Consider the following 13976-nt stretch of genomic DNA (forward strand, 5'->3'; position numbering starts at 1 on the left):
CCATGTACACACACACCCCACACACCCCACCTGAGCCACTCAGGAGGTTGCCCACCCCACAGTTACAGCTGCCAGGCTGAGTCCCCTGGCCTCCGATCAGGTGCAGGGGGGCTGGCCAGCCTGCACATGGCCTCTGGTGCAGCCTGGGGGCTGGCATGGGGGGTGGGATTCCTGCATTGCAGGCTAGATGAGCCTTGGGGGTCCCTTCCAGCTCTACAATTCTGGGATTTGCTTCAGGGTCGAGGCTGGACAGCCATCCATCAGGGATTCTGGAGGAATGACCCTTGGGGAGTCCCTTCCAACCTGACGGTTCCATCATTCTGTGTGCCTCCACTCACTAATGCACTCCTAAGAGCCATCTCTGCCCACGTGGCAGATGCCAGGAAGGAGAGGTCTAGCCACAACTTATCCCTGGCATGCTGCCATTTGAGGTGCGGAGAGGGGGAGGAAGAGGGGGAGGGGGAGAGCCCCCCCCCATTGAGTGGAGACTGAGAGGCAGCTGCTGATTCCTCCCTCCTGGCAGGTGGAGGGCAAAGAGGGGGTTACGGGCTCTTTCCCCCTTTGCTTCCTAAGCACCAGTGATGGGCGTTGCTAGGCAACCTCCTCCCACTCAGCCAATGATTGGCGAGCTCTGGCCCTGTGGTCCAGACTGAAAGTCCCCCACCCCAAGCTCTGTTTCACCCAGAGCTTGCCTGCAGCTCCCTACCCCACCCCTTGCCATTCACCCTTGAGGACTGTTGCAAATGCAGGTGTTTCTGCCAGCCCAGGATCGGGACCTGTCAGCTTTGGGGTGTGGAGATGACGCAAAGCTTTGAGCAGTAGACTGGCTCTCTTTGTGCTCCCCCTTGCCCAGGCGGGGGCAAGCGCTTTTCAGGTGAAGGCAGCCCAGAGGGAGCCAGATTTCAAGCTTCCTTGAGCAGGACAGAACCATGGGCTTGTAGAGTTGGAAGGGACCCAAAGGGCCATCTAGTCCAACCCCCGGCAGGAATTGAATTTCACAATCTTCCTGTCCTGCCTCTCTGTCTGCTCTGCTGATGGTTGGTGGGGGTCCCTCGGGGACCTGACAGGTCTGCTGTGGGCTTGGGGGGCAGTGGGGATGTAGAACCATAGAATCATAGAGTTGGAAGAGAGCACAAGGGCCATCCAGTCCAACCCCCTGCCAAGCAGGAAACACCATCAAAGCATTCTTGACATATGGCTGTCAAGCCTCTGCTTAAAGACCTCCAAAGAAGGAGACTCCACCACACTCCTTGGCAGCAAATTCCACTGCCAAACAGCTCTTACTGTCAGGAAGTTCTTCCTAATGTTGAGGTGGAATCTTCTTTCTTGTAGTTTGAATCCATTGCTCCATGTCCGCTTCTCTGGAGCAGCAGAAAACAACCTTTCTCCCTCCTCTATATGACATCATTTCATATATTTGAACATGGCTATCTTATCACCCCTTAACCTTCTCTTCTCCAGGCTAAACATGTGTCCCTGGGGGGCCTTGCAAGCCTGACTCTTCCCTTGCCCGGCCGAACTGTTGAATATCTGTGCAAATCGAGAGCCTTGCTGAGATTTGGGCTGGGGTGTGTCGGTGGAGGCCCTGGGCTCCAAAATATTAGGAGACCCAGAACTGCTCTTGCTGCAGCCTTGACCCAGGCTGAAGTCTTTAGGGGCACTGTGTTTTCATTTACTGTTGCAGCACAGATGAAGGGGCACGGCAAAATGCCCCCCCCAGGCACCCCGGAACATGCTGCTCCTCTATCAGGTCCCATGGGGGCACCTAGAGCCATCTATCCACCAGGGAATCTCTTGCTGTGGTTCCTGCCTCACAGGGGGTTGGACTAGATGACCCCTGGGGTCCCTCCCGACTCTGCAATCCTGTGATTCTATCTGACCCCTCTGACTCTCTCCGCTGGTACTTAATGTCTAAAACCATTTTTCCCAAAACACTTGACAGCTTATTATAAAAGGAAATTAAGAGCACTAATCACCTTCCATTATTAGGGATTTGTCATGGTTTTGTTTGCAATGTTTCACCGATATCAATTTTATTTTTCCTTTTTCCAAGTGACTCTATAGCACATTTTCCCATCAGAATCCAATTAATGGACACAGGTTCTTTTGGGCTGTACTTATAGATGGAGCAAAGCAGAACTCAGTTGCCTGGAATTTTGCAAAGATTTTCCTTCGTCTGCTGGGTTAATTTTTCCATGTCTGAATTTGTTGCTCCCATTCATTAATTTGCTTGCCTCTCAACTTCTTCCACCACCTGGCTAGGGTCAATATCACTGCTATTCATTTTTTTAAATGCAATAAGTCTTTTAATGGTGCACCCTGTCCTTTGGGGGAAACGGAAAGTAGAGTCATTCTCAGATCTTAGTATTTCTCCTGCTATTAAGCAGAGGCTACGGGGTCAGGCCTGGGGCCCGTCTAATCCAGGGTCCTGCTCCCACAGTGGACAACCAGATGCCCCCATGGATCCCAATGCAAGCAGGATCTGAGCACAAGATCCCTCCCCCCTCCTGCGGTTTCCATCAACTGGGATTCAGAAGCATGGCTGCCCTTGATAGCCTCCTCTTCCTCCTCCTCCTCCATCATCATGAAGTTCATAGAATCGTAGAGTTGGAAGAGACCACAAGGGCCATCTAGTCCAACCCCCTGCCAAGCAGGAAACACCATCAAAGCATTCCTGACAGATGGCTGTCAAGCCTCTGCTTAAAGACCTCCATAGAAGGAGACTCCACCACACTCCTTGGGAGCAAATTCCACTGCCGAACAGCTCTTGCTGTCAGGAAGTTCTTTCTAATCTTTAGGTGAAATCTTCTTTCTTGTAGCTTGAATCCATTGCTCCGTGTCCGCTTCTCTGGAGCAGCAGAAAACAACCTTTCTCCCTCCTCTATATGACATCCTTTTATATATTTGAACATGGTTATCATATCACCCCTTAACCTTCTCTTCTCCAGGCTAAACATACCCAGCTCCCTAAGCCGTTCCTCATAAGGCATCGTTTCCAGGCCTTTGACCATTTTGGTTGCCCTCTTCTGGACACGTTCCAGCTTGTCAGTATCCTTCTTGAATTGTGGTGCCCAGAACTGGACACCAGTACTCCATCTACTCATCCTCTTCTAAAGCCATCCAAGTGGCTGTCATTGGGAGGGAGTTCCAGGAACTCTGGGCTGCGTGAACCTTTTATTCATCCTGAATCTCCCCCCATTCAGCTTCCTGAGGCTTCTAGTGTTATGAGAGAGGGAGAAAACCTTTCCTGTCTGCTAGCCCTGGGGTGGTCAGCTGAGCTTTTCTTAGTTGCTTAATGCTTTTTTCCTGTTTTCCCCCCTTTTAGTCATTTCCTTTAAGTTGTTGCCTAGCTAAGTTGTTGCCCCACAAATAACCCAGAGATGCATTTTAAATAAAAGTACACTTTCTACTCTTGTAAAAACACCAGGCAGGCCCCACAAATAACCCAGAGATGCATCTATATATATATATAACAATGTAAAGGGGGCATGAGTGTTGGTCTCCACCTCTCACCAAAAACCGCTTGACCGATTGCATCCAAATTTGGACACAATGTCCCAAGCGAATATGCGAGTGACCATATACAGCTTGCGTAGATACCGGTAGATGTCATACCTATGGCAGGTAAAGCAGGTAAAACCCACTGTTCCCGAACACAAAACTCAGACAGCCAGGGATACTGGGAGCACAGAAGAGGTTGCAAAACAGCACCCTCTAGCGACAGCTACACTGGTACTGCAGCTAGGAAACCCTCCCTCTCCACAGCATCTCAGCTCGGCTTTGTAGACTGGGCCGAGGGGCCGGGATAGGTCATGGGTCGGGACAGGGTGGTGGGAGTCACCAGGATGAGCCACAGCAACACGTGGCCGGGCCAGCTAGTTGTAAATAAAAGGACACATTCTACTCACAGGGCTGTCTTAAGTATATCCTGCGCCATGGTGCAAAGATCCCTCTGGCGGCCCCGTTTCCCAGAGTTGTTGACCTTTTGGCTGGCGGGGTGGCATGATGTGGGCCCAGGACACGCCCCCTGCAAGCTCGACAGCGCTTTACTCACCACCCCGAACACGAGCAGCGTAGCTATTCCCGGACTCCAGCTGCTGGGCGCCCTGGCAAGGGCAACACTCAGCCAAACTGAAAAGACGGCCCTGTCTACTCATGTAAAAATACTCTGATTCCCGGACCATCCACAGGCCGGATTGAGAAGACAATTGGGCTGGATCCTTAGGTTGCCTACCCATGATCTAAGCCATGCATGAAGGATAAATCACACTAAATGTGGGGCTGGGGCTTCTTGCTGTTCTTCCCCCCCCCCAAACACCACTCTGGACTGTTAAAACCAGGAAGGGGGGGCAGTTAAACGACTCCCCCCAAATCCCAAGTCCCCACCACAGCCTCCAACTAAGGCCAGGGCAATGAGCGTTGACTCAGGCACCAGACATCCACAACTGCAAGGAAGCTCAGAAAATCAGTCTATGAAATTGTAGCAAGAAGTGGATAAAATGAATCGTGCTGTTTCCTCTATCCAATATAGAATCAAATAATCACCATAATTCAATGGTTTGACCCATTTCCTTGGTTCCAAGGGCTAATGACTCCTCTGGAAGAGGGGAACCCAAGCTCCCCCTGCCTCCATAATCCTTGAGGCATACAATCCCATACACAGCACCCCTCCCTTGTGGGAAACAATGGACATCTGATGGGTTTGCTGAGGGCGGGTGTTCCCAGAGCCGAAGATCAGCGGGCGCTGCTTGCCGGGGTTGACAAGCCCTGGCAAGCAGCGCCCATCGATCATCGTGTGACAGGCGGTGGGGAAGGCAGGCAGGCAGGCAAGAGAGCAAGCGCCTGCCTGCCTGCCTGCCTGCCTGCCTGCCTGCCTTCCCCACCGCCAGTCCCCCGGAGCCCATAGGAAGGCATTGATTAAGTTTCAATGCATTCCTATGGGAAACCGGGACTCGCTAGACGAATTTTTCATAGGGCGAATTGAGTCCTGGAACGAATTAAATTCCTCTAGCGAGGCACCACTGTAGTTTTATTGTTCTTTGGGTGGCGGGTGCTTAAGGTGCCTGGGACTAAATCTGATAAGCAGAGCAAGTTAGAATCCTAGACTCATAGAGTTGGAAGAGAGCACGAGGGCCATCCAGTCCAACCCCCTGCCAAGCAGGAAACACCATCAAAGCATTCCTGACAGATGGCTGTCAAGCCTCTGCTTAAAGACCTCCAAAGAAGGAGACTCCACCACACTCCTTGGCAGCAAGTTCCTCTGTTGAACAGTTGATGAACTTGGGAACACTGGCGGAGGAACGGGGGTGTGGAGGGAGCAGACCACCCCCGGCACCACTATTCCAGTAGGGTGCCATCGCGATGGGGCCCCCGACATGCGCTGCGCACCCCCGCGCACCGGGCGGCACCCCCCCACAGGCAGCGCATCACATCACCAGAACGCTCCCCACACCCTGTGGGTGGCGTACCATGCCTCCAGGGCACACACATCATACCCCTCCTGCTCTCTGCCCCCCCCCCTGGTAGCAGAGCATGCAGCTTCACCACTGGTTGGGAAACCTCAAGATCCCCCTCCCTCTTTATGACATGATGATGTATCAGTGATGCTTCTTAAAAGGTATTATGGGCGAGGGGGAGGTCTTAAAAGAGCATGTCACCTATGTTCAGGGTTATTACTCGGGGGGGGGGGGCGGCTGTTGCGCAACAATAGAATCATAGAATCATAGAGTTGGAAGAGACCCCAAGGGCCATCCAGTCCAACCCCCTGCCAAGCGGGAAACACCATCAAAGCATTCCTGACATATGCCTGTCAAGCCTCTGCTTAAAGACCTCCAAAGAAGGAGACTCCACCACACTCCTTGGTAGCAAATTCCACTGCCGAACAGCTCTTAAAGATCAATAAAGATCATCGAAACAAAATAAAAAATTCCTTCCAGTAGCACCTTAGAGACCAACTAAGTTTGTCATTGGTATGAGCTTTCGTGTGCATGCACACTTCTTCTTCACTGTTTCAGTGTATCTGAAGAAGTGTGCATGCACATGGAAGCTCATACCAATGACAAACTTAGTTCATCTCTAAAGGACCCAGGTGGCGCTGTGGTTAAACCACTGAGCCTAGGGCTTGCTGATCAGAAGGTCGGCGGTTCGAATCCCTGTGACGGGGTGAGCTCCCGTTGCTTGGTCCCAGCTCCTGCCAACCTAGCAGTTCGAAAGCACGTCAAAATGCAAGTACGGTAGATAAATAGGAACCACTACAGCGGGAAGGTAAACGGTGTTTCCATGTGCTGCTCTGGTTTGCCAGAAGCAGCTTTGTCATGCTGGCCACATGACCTGGAAGCTATACGCTGGCTCCCTCGGCCAATAATGTGAGATGAGCGCGCAACCCCAGAGTCGGTCATGACTGGACCTAATGGTCAGGGGTCCCTTTACCTTTAAGGTGCTACTGGAAGGATTTTTTTAAAACAAATTGTTTCAACTACGGCAGACCAACATGGCTGCCTACCTGTATCTAGAATAAAGACCCTGGTCTACTGAACACTGTTTTGCTCCAAATTACTTGGCTGGAGCTTCCTTCTTTTACTGACTGTGCTTGGACCCCAGCAAGCTGGGCTGTTAAGTTGTCTGTCTCTCACCCCGGAATTTTTCCTTATCAGGACTGAGAAACTTTTCTCCCTCCAGCTCTAAATATGGGGGCAAACCGGGACTGCGGATCGGAGCCCTCTCCAAACACTTTGTGATCAAGGCCCTCAAAGAGTTGCCTGTAAATAAGAGGACTGAGTTCTTCCACTTCCTTTCCTGAAGCACTAGGCATAAGCCGATTACTCATTTATGTTGCCATGAAAATTGACATTGTAAGATGACAATGCGTGGACAGGGGACCCACCGGAGCAGGAGCAATGAAGCCATCGAAAGGGGGACAAAGTGGGCGGGCGTGAGCAGAACCAGGGACAGCCCCTCCCCACCCCCAGCTTGGCTCCTGCTGTTGTCTGGGGGGGGCGGGGGGGGAATGACTCGCTCCCTGTTTGTGCCAACTGCAGATATAATAATAATAATAATAATAATAATAATAATAATAATAATAATAATATATTATTTATACCCCGCCCATCTGGCCGGGTTCCCCCAGCCACTCTGGGCGGCTTCCAACAAAACAGAAATTCTAAAATACAGATGCCCGGAATGCCTCTGTCAGAGGAGATCTGGCCTGTCACATCAGTGTCTCACTCCTGGGCTGAATGTCCTTTGCCCCTGGAGGCCCTGACAGAGCCGGCTCAGCAGGCGCCTTGCCCATGAGCTGTGGGGCTGACCCTCCAGAGGCCTCTGAGGGTCGCTGGTGCCCATGTCAGAAACACTTTAGGAACCTCTGAGTGCCAGAAGGGCCTCTGCCAGCCTCTTGCCTGTCTGCATCAGGATGTCAAGAGCTGGCATGTGGCGGCTGCAAAAGAGGCAAATGCCACGCTAGGGGTTCTTAGCAAAGGAATTGACCAGAAAACTGCCAGGGCCATGATGCCATCATCAAGAGCTATGGATGGCGGCTGACAGATTGAGGCTGAATCCTGACAAGACAGACGTCCTGTTTTGTCGGGACAGACAGGTGTGGGGGACTCCCTGATCCTGAATGGGGTAACTGTGCCCCTGAAGGACCAGGTGTGCAGCCTGGGAGTCATTTTGGACTCACAGCTGTCCATGGAGGCGCAGGTCAATTCTATGTCCAGGGCAGCTGCCTACCAGCTCCATCTGGTATTTAGGATGAGCCCCTACCTGCCTGCGGACTGTCTCGCCAGAGTGGTGCATGCTCTGGTTATCTCCCGCTTGGACTACTGCAACACGCTCTTATATGGTCCACCAGGACCACATGACACCGGTCCTGAAAGACCAACATTGACTCCCAGCACATTTCCGAGCACAATTCAAAATATTGGTACTGACCTTGAAAGCCCTAAAGAGCTTCAGCCCAGAATACCCTGAAGGAGCGTCTCCACCCCCATTGTTCTGCCCAGACACTGAGGTCCAGCTCCGAGGGCATTATGGCAGATCCCTCACTGTGCGAAGTGAGGTTACAGGGAACCAGGCAGAGGGCCTTCTCGGTAGTGGCTCCCGCCCTGTGGAACGCCCTCCCATCAGATGTCAAGGGAAGAAACAACTATCTGACTTTCAGAAGACATCTGAAGGCAGCCCAGTTTAGGGAAGTTTTTTTATGTTTTATTCTGTTTTTAGTGTTCTGTTGGGAGCCGCCCAGAGTGGCTGGGGAAACCCAGCCAGATGGGCGGGGTATAAATGATAAATTATTATTATTATTAATTATCCCCTATCAAGAGAGGCTGCAGCATTTGGGACCTCTTGGTTCAGAGAAGAGACACGGAACAGGTGACATGAAAGAAGCTCGTGAAATCATGCCTGGTACAAAGAAAGGGGAAAGGCAAAACTAATTCTCCCTCTCTCATAATATTCAAACTCAGGGACAGCCAAGGAAGCTGGAAGATTCGGGACAGATAAAAGGAAGTCCTCCTTCAGACAGCAGAGAGTTAAACTATGAAACTCCCTTCTGCAGGAGGCAGTGAGGGCCACCTACCTGCATGGCTTCAAAAGAGGGAGGAGGAGCAGCTGAGTTCATGGAGGGCAAGAGAACGGTGGGTGGTTCATGGGGGCTGTGCTCTGCCCTCCCCACCGGGGGTCCTGTGTCCCATTCTGGCTGACCCAACTCACGGAGGGTGTTGACAAGCTGCAACATATGCAGAGGACTGTGATCTTGAAACCCAGCCTGATGAGGAACAGTTGAAGGAGCTGGGTAAATTTGCCTGGGAAAGAGGAGACTGAGAAGAGATAGGAGAGCCATCTTCTTCTTCTTTTTTCAAAATTTTAAAATAAGCTTTATTTAAGTTTGGATTAAAATACATTCACCACACACTCAGAAAAAAATCAAGCATACAAACAAACAATAATATATAAATACAGTGGTACCTCTACTTACGAATTTAATGCGTTCCGAACACACATTTGTAAGTCAGAAAAATTTGTAAGTCGAATCCCATAGGAATGCATTGGGAGAAAAAATTCGTAAGTAGAAGCAACCTGTCACAGTGGCCGGAGTGGACTACTTCAGAGTAACGACGCTACGCAGCTCTGCATTTTATTCTTTTATTGGTGCTGCGTATTTACAGTGCTCAAGTCATTGCTATTTACACGGAGCGATGTTGTCAGTCGGTTTCAGAACCTCCTAATGGCTTTTGGCGCGTCTTTCTCCAACACAAAAGCTTTGGCAGACCCATCCTCTTGCCCCTCCTCTTCCTGCGTAATTCTGGAGTTGGGGGGATGGGTCTTCCCCCCTTACTTGCCCCTTCCTGTCCCACCTGGGACCCTGGCTCCTTTACCTTGCCTGAGCCTCGGACACGACTTCCTGCTTCCCCACTGGAATCGGAGCTCTCCCTGCTTTCCCCTTTGCTCGGGGACGGGCTTGAACTCAGGAGGGGAGGGACTTCGCGATATCCCTTGTCCCTCACATCCACCCCCCTCCCAAGCTCTCCTTCACCCCTCCCCAGGCCCCCCCCATGTGTCGGTGACGACTGGAAGCCCAAAAACTCGGTGCTCTCCGAGCCCGTTGGTGTGAACACCTCCCCCCAGTCCTGCGAGCCCCCCCCTTCCGCCTGGGAGGACGGGAATCCCAAAAAGTCCGTGGCGTCTGAGCTGGTGGGGGTAAAAATGTTTTGCCAATCTGCTCCTTCCTCTGACTGGGTGGATCTTGGCGACACCCATACCTCATCCTCTGGTTCCTCAAACTCCGCTTCCCAGCGCCATGGTGAGCTGTTCTCCCGTGCCTCCTCCTCCTCCCCCTCCCTTTCCATGTGCCAGGGCTTGGGTCTGTGGGGAAAGAGGGCGTGAAATTCTTCCACCAAGAATTCCTCCTGTATCTGATTGGCGGGAACCCATTCATTCTGGGACGGTGGAGCATCCTCCCATGCCATGAGGTACTCCAGGCCCCCCACCCCCCACCTTGAATCCAGGATGGCCGTGGCCTCATTGAGTTGCTCCCTGCTTTCCCTCTCCCCCCCTCCCTCGGGGGTTTGTTCGCTGTCTCTGAGCCTGCTGCTTTCCCTGTACGGGGACAGCAGCGATCTATGAAACACTGGATGCACCCTCATGTCCTCTGGCAGTGCCAGCCTGTATGCCACCGGGTTGACCTGTTGCGTGACCGTGAAGGGGCCCAGCCATTTGGGTGCCAGCTTTTTGCACCTCCCTCTGGTGGGAAGGCCCTCCGAGGACAACCACACCTTGTCCCCCACCCTGATGACCTCCCCTTGTCGCCTGTGGCGATCTGCCCCCTTTTTGTACGCTTCCTTGGCCCTCTCCAAGTGTTCTCTGAGCTGCTGGTGCACCGTCTCCAGTTCCGCTGCCCAATCCTCAGCCTGTGGGCCCTCCTCCTCCTCCTCCTCCCTCTCCCTCTCTGGGAAAGATCTGAGGTCGCGCCCGTAATTGGCCTTAAAAGGCGACACCCCTGTGGAGACGTGCACTGCATTGTTGTAGGCAAATTCTGCTAGTGGCAAGCGATCCACCCAGTCCGTTTGCCGCTGGCTGACGTAGCATCTCAGGTACTGCTGCAGAATGGCGTTGACCCTCTCCGCTTGTCCGTTGGTCTGCGGGTGTCTAGCCGTCGACAAGCTGACCTCCACCTGCAGGAGGTTCATGAGCCGCCGCCAGAACCTGGAAACAAATTGGCGGCCACGATCCGAAATAACCCTTAAAGGTAATCCATGCAGTCTGAAAATGTGATCAACAAACAGTTTGGCTGTCTCTTCTGCCGAGACTGCCCTGGCACACGGTATAAAGTGACACATTTTGGACATGAGGTCCACCACCACCAACACTGCAGTCTTACCCCTGGACGAAGGCAGATCTGTGATGAAGTCCATGGACACCACTTCCCACGGCCTGTGTGGTGTGGCTAAGGGCTCCAGCAACCCTGGTGGCGCTGCTCTGACCACCTTCGCCCGCTGGCAGGTGGTACAGCCCCTTACATAGTCTCTAACATCTTCCCGCACCCCTGGCCACCAGAAGTGTCTCATGACTAGGTGAGTGGTCTTGTCCCTTCCAAAATGCCCCGCTGTAGGGTTGTCGTGCATCTGCTTGAGGACCGTACGTCGAAGCTGGGTGGTGGGTAGGTACAGCGCACCCTTGTAGAAAAGCAGCCCTCTGCGTTCTGCAAAGTCTTTTGCCTGCTCCCTCCCCCCTCTCAGTTCTCTGAAGATGCGGTTGGCAAATTCATCCGCTGCCGTCAGTGCTGTGAGTTCTGCCTCGCTCACCACTGCTGCTCCGCAGGACCATGCCGACGGGGGGAAAATGTGCCTTGGGGCTGGTGGCGCCTCCTCCTCCATGTACTCTGGCTTGCGGGAGAGGGCATCCGCCCTGACATTCTGCTCCCCCGGGATGTAGTGGATGGAGAAGTTGAAGTTCGAGAAGAACTCTGCCCACCGTATCTGCCGCTGGTTGAGTACCCTGGCAGTTCTCCAGAACTCCAGGTTCTTGTGGTCTGTGCACACCTGGATGGGGTGCTTTGCGCCCACCAGGAAGTGTCGCCAGTGCTGGAACGCAGCGTAGATCGCGAGAAGTTCCCTATCAAACACTGTGTAGTTGCGTTCAGGCTGTGTCAGCTTCCTGGAGAAGAAGGCACAGGGTCTCCACTCCCTGTTGGCGTCCAGTTGCAACAAAATCGCGCCCACAGCTTTTTCCGAAGCATCTGTCTCAATGCGTAGGGGCGCGTCCTGCACCACATGGAACAGGTTTTGGTCTGAGGCGAACACTCTCTTGAGGCTTTCGAACGCTGCTTGCGCCTCTGGTGTCCACTTGAACTTCTGCTTGCCTCTCAGGCAGTCCGTGATGGGAGCCGTAACGCGAGAGAAGTTCTTGATGAACTTCCTGTAGAAGTTAGCGAAGCCTAGTAGGCGTTGGGCATCTTTGCGCGTCCTGGGGCTGTGCCAGTCCAGGATGGCCTGCACCTTGTCCTTGTCCATCGCCAGCCCCTTGTCTGACAGCTTGTAGCCCAGGAAGTCCACCTCTTTGGTGTGAAACTTGCACTTCTCCAGCTTCACATACAGGTGGTTCTCCTTCAGGCGTTGCAACACCTCTCTGACATCTTTCACATGCTGCACTGGGTCATTCGAGTAGATAAGGATGTCATCTAGGAAGACCAAGCATTTCCTGAAGAGGAGGGACCCCAGGACGTGGTGCATGAAGGCCTGGAAGCATGCTGAGCCCCCTTGCAAACCGAAGGGCATCACCAGATATTCAAAAGAGCCCAGAGGCGTGAACATCGTGGTTTTCCATTCATCTCCTTCCCGGATCCTGATCAAGTTGTACGCCCCCCTTAGGTCCAGCTTGGTGAAAATCTTGCCCCTGCGTGCCGCTGTCAGGAGATCATCCACTCTGGGCATGGGGAAAGCCACTGGCTCTGTCACCGAATTCAGCCGTCTAAAGTCAACCACAAGACGGCGCTGTTGCGTGTCTTTCTTGTCCACCCAGAAGACCGGGCTGCCCCCTGCTGCCTTGCTTTCTCTGATGAACCCCCGCTTGAGGTTCTTGTCGATGAAAGCGCGCAGATCCTCCAGCTCCTGGTCTGACATGGCGTACAGCTTGGCTGGGGGTATCGTCGCCCCTGGCACCAGGTTGATCTGGCAGTCAAAAGGCCTGTGCGGGGGTAGGTGGTCGGACTCAGCTTCGCTGAAGACCTCCTGCAGGTCCCAGTACTGCTTGGGTATTGCCTCACCCCCTTTGATATGCATGGTGGCCACCGTGGCTATCGGAGGCCCCTCCCCTGGTTGGTGCTGCATGCAATGTTCCAGACAAAAGTCTGACCCAAACGTGATGCACCTCTGGTGCCAACTGATGGAGGGGTCGTGGCGCGCCAGCCCGCTCATGCCCAAGACGATGGGGGGGTCTGAGATGGTGGTGACGTTGAACGCCAGTGTCTCTGAGTGCCTTCCCACCGTCATTCTCATGGGGGGGGTTTGATGTGTGATGGCCCCTCCCAGCAGCTCCCTGCCGTCAATGGTTGCCACGTGCAGAGGAAAATCCAACTGCAAAAGCTGGATTTGGTGCTCTTCTGCAAAGCTTCTCGAGAAGAAGTTGGCGGACGCCCCACTGTCAATTAAGGCGAGGACCGTCAGGGGATAGCCATTTGGGAGCGTGAGCGTCACTTCTAGAACCACTCCTGCTCTGGGAGGGGTGGGCTGGCTCTGCACCTCTCTGTGCGGGTGGGCGGGCTGGGGCTGTTGTCTGCTGACTGTGCCTGGCTGCTGCCCCTTGTCTCCTGCAGCCAGGCTTTCCCGTTTCCCTGCTGTGGTGCTGCGTCAGTGGGGGAGGGCACCACCGTTCCCGCCTTTCCTTGCCACTCCCTGCGATGTGGGCAGTCCCTGACGAGATGCTGGGGTGAGTTGCAGAGAAAGCAATTCCCGCCCCTTCCCTCCTTGCGTCTTGGCGCCGCTGGGGTTTGAAAAGCCCGCGCGCGCGCGCTATCAATCAGCATGGGCTCCTGGTCCTGGCTGGCTCCAGGCGTGGCTTGAAAGGGTTGTTGAGGGAGTGGCTTCTCCTGCGACCGTGGGAACCAAGCCCGCTTTGCGCGCGTCGCTTGCTTGTCGTTCCACCGGGATTCCTGCCTCACCCCCACCGCCAGAGCTGCTTTGCTCAGCTGATCCATAGTACTGGGCTTTGGACCTCTCGAGAGTTCATCCTTCACCTCCTCGCTCAAACCCAAGTAAAACGCAGCTTGCATGGGAGGCGAATCCAAAACCCACCCCAGTCTGTGCACCAGCATGGTGAATTTCGCCCAATATGCGCGAACTGTCATATTTCCTTGGCGTAAATTATGCAGTTCCTCCTTAGTCTGGTCCAAATGACTATCGGACGAATACATCGTCCTCAAACCTTCTAGAAATTGTTGGACATTTTTCATGCAAGGATTCTTGGTTGCGATTAATGGTCTTAGC

General features: G+C 53.4%; 1 protein-coding gene across 1 annotated transcript in view; it reads right to left on the reverse strand.

Moving 5' to 3' along the window:
• Nucleotides 1-8311: 8311 nt before the first annotated feature.
• The window catches only part of LOC132592056 (zinc finger protein 883-like), a 71625-nt gene continuing 65960 nt past the window's right edge, over nucleotides 8312-13976 (reverse strand). Inside the window, exon 11 of the mRNA XM_060274109.1 lies at nucleotides 8312-9072. The gene's annotated coding sequence lies outside the window, so the exon portion shown is untranslated. The remainder of the gene's footprint in view (nucleotides 9073-13976) is intronic.

The sequence above is a fragment of the Zootoca vivipara genome, chromosome 4 (genome assembly GCF_963506605.1).
Source record: "Zootoca vivipara chromosome 4, rZooViv1.1, whole genome shotgun sequence".
NCBI lineage: Eukaryota > Metazoa > Chordata > Lepidosauria > Squamata > Lacertidae > Zootoca > Zootoca vivipara.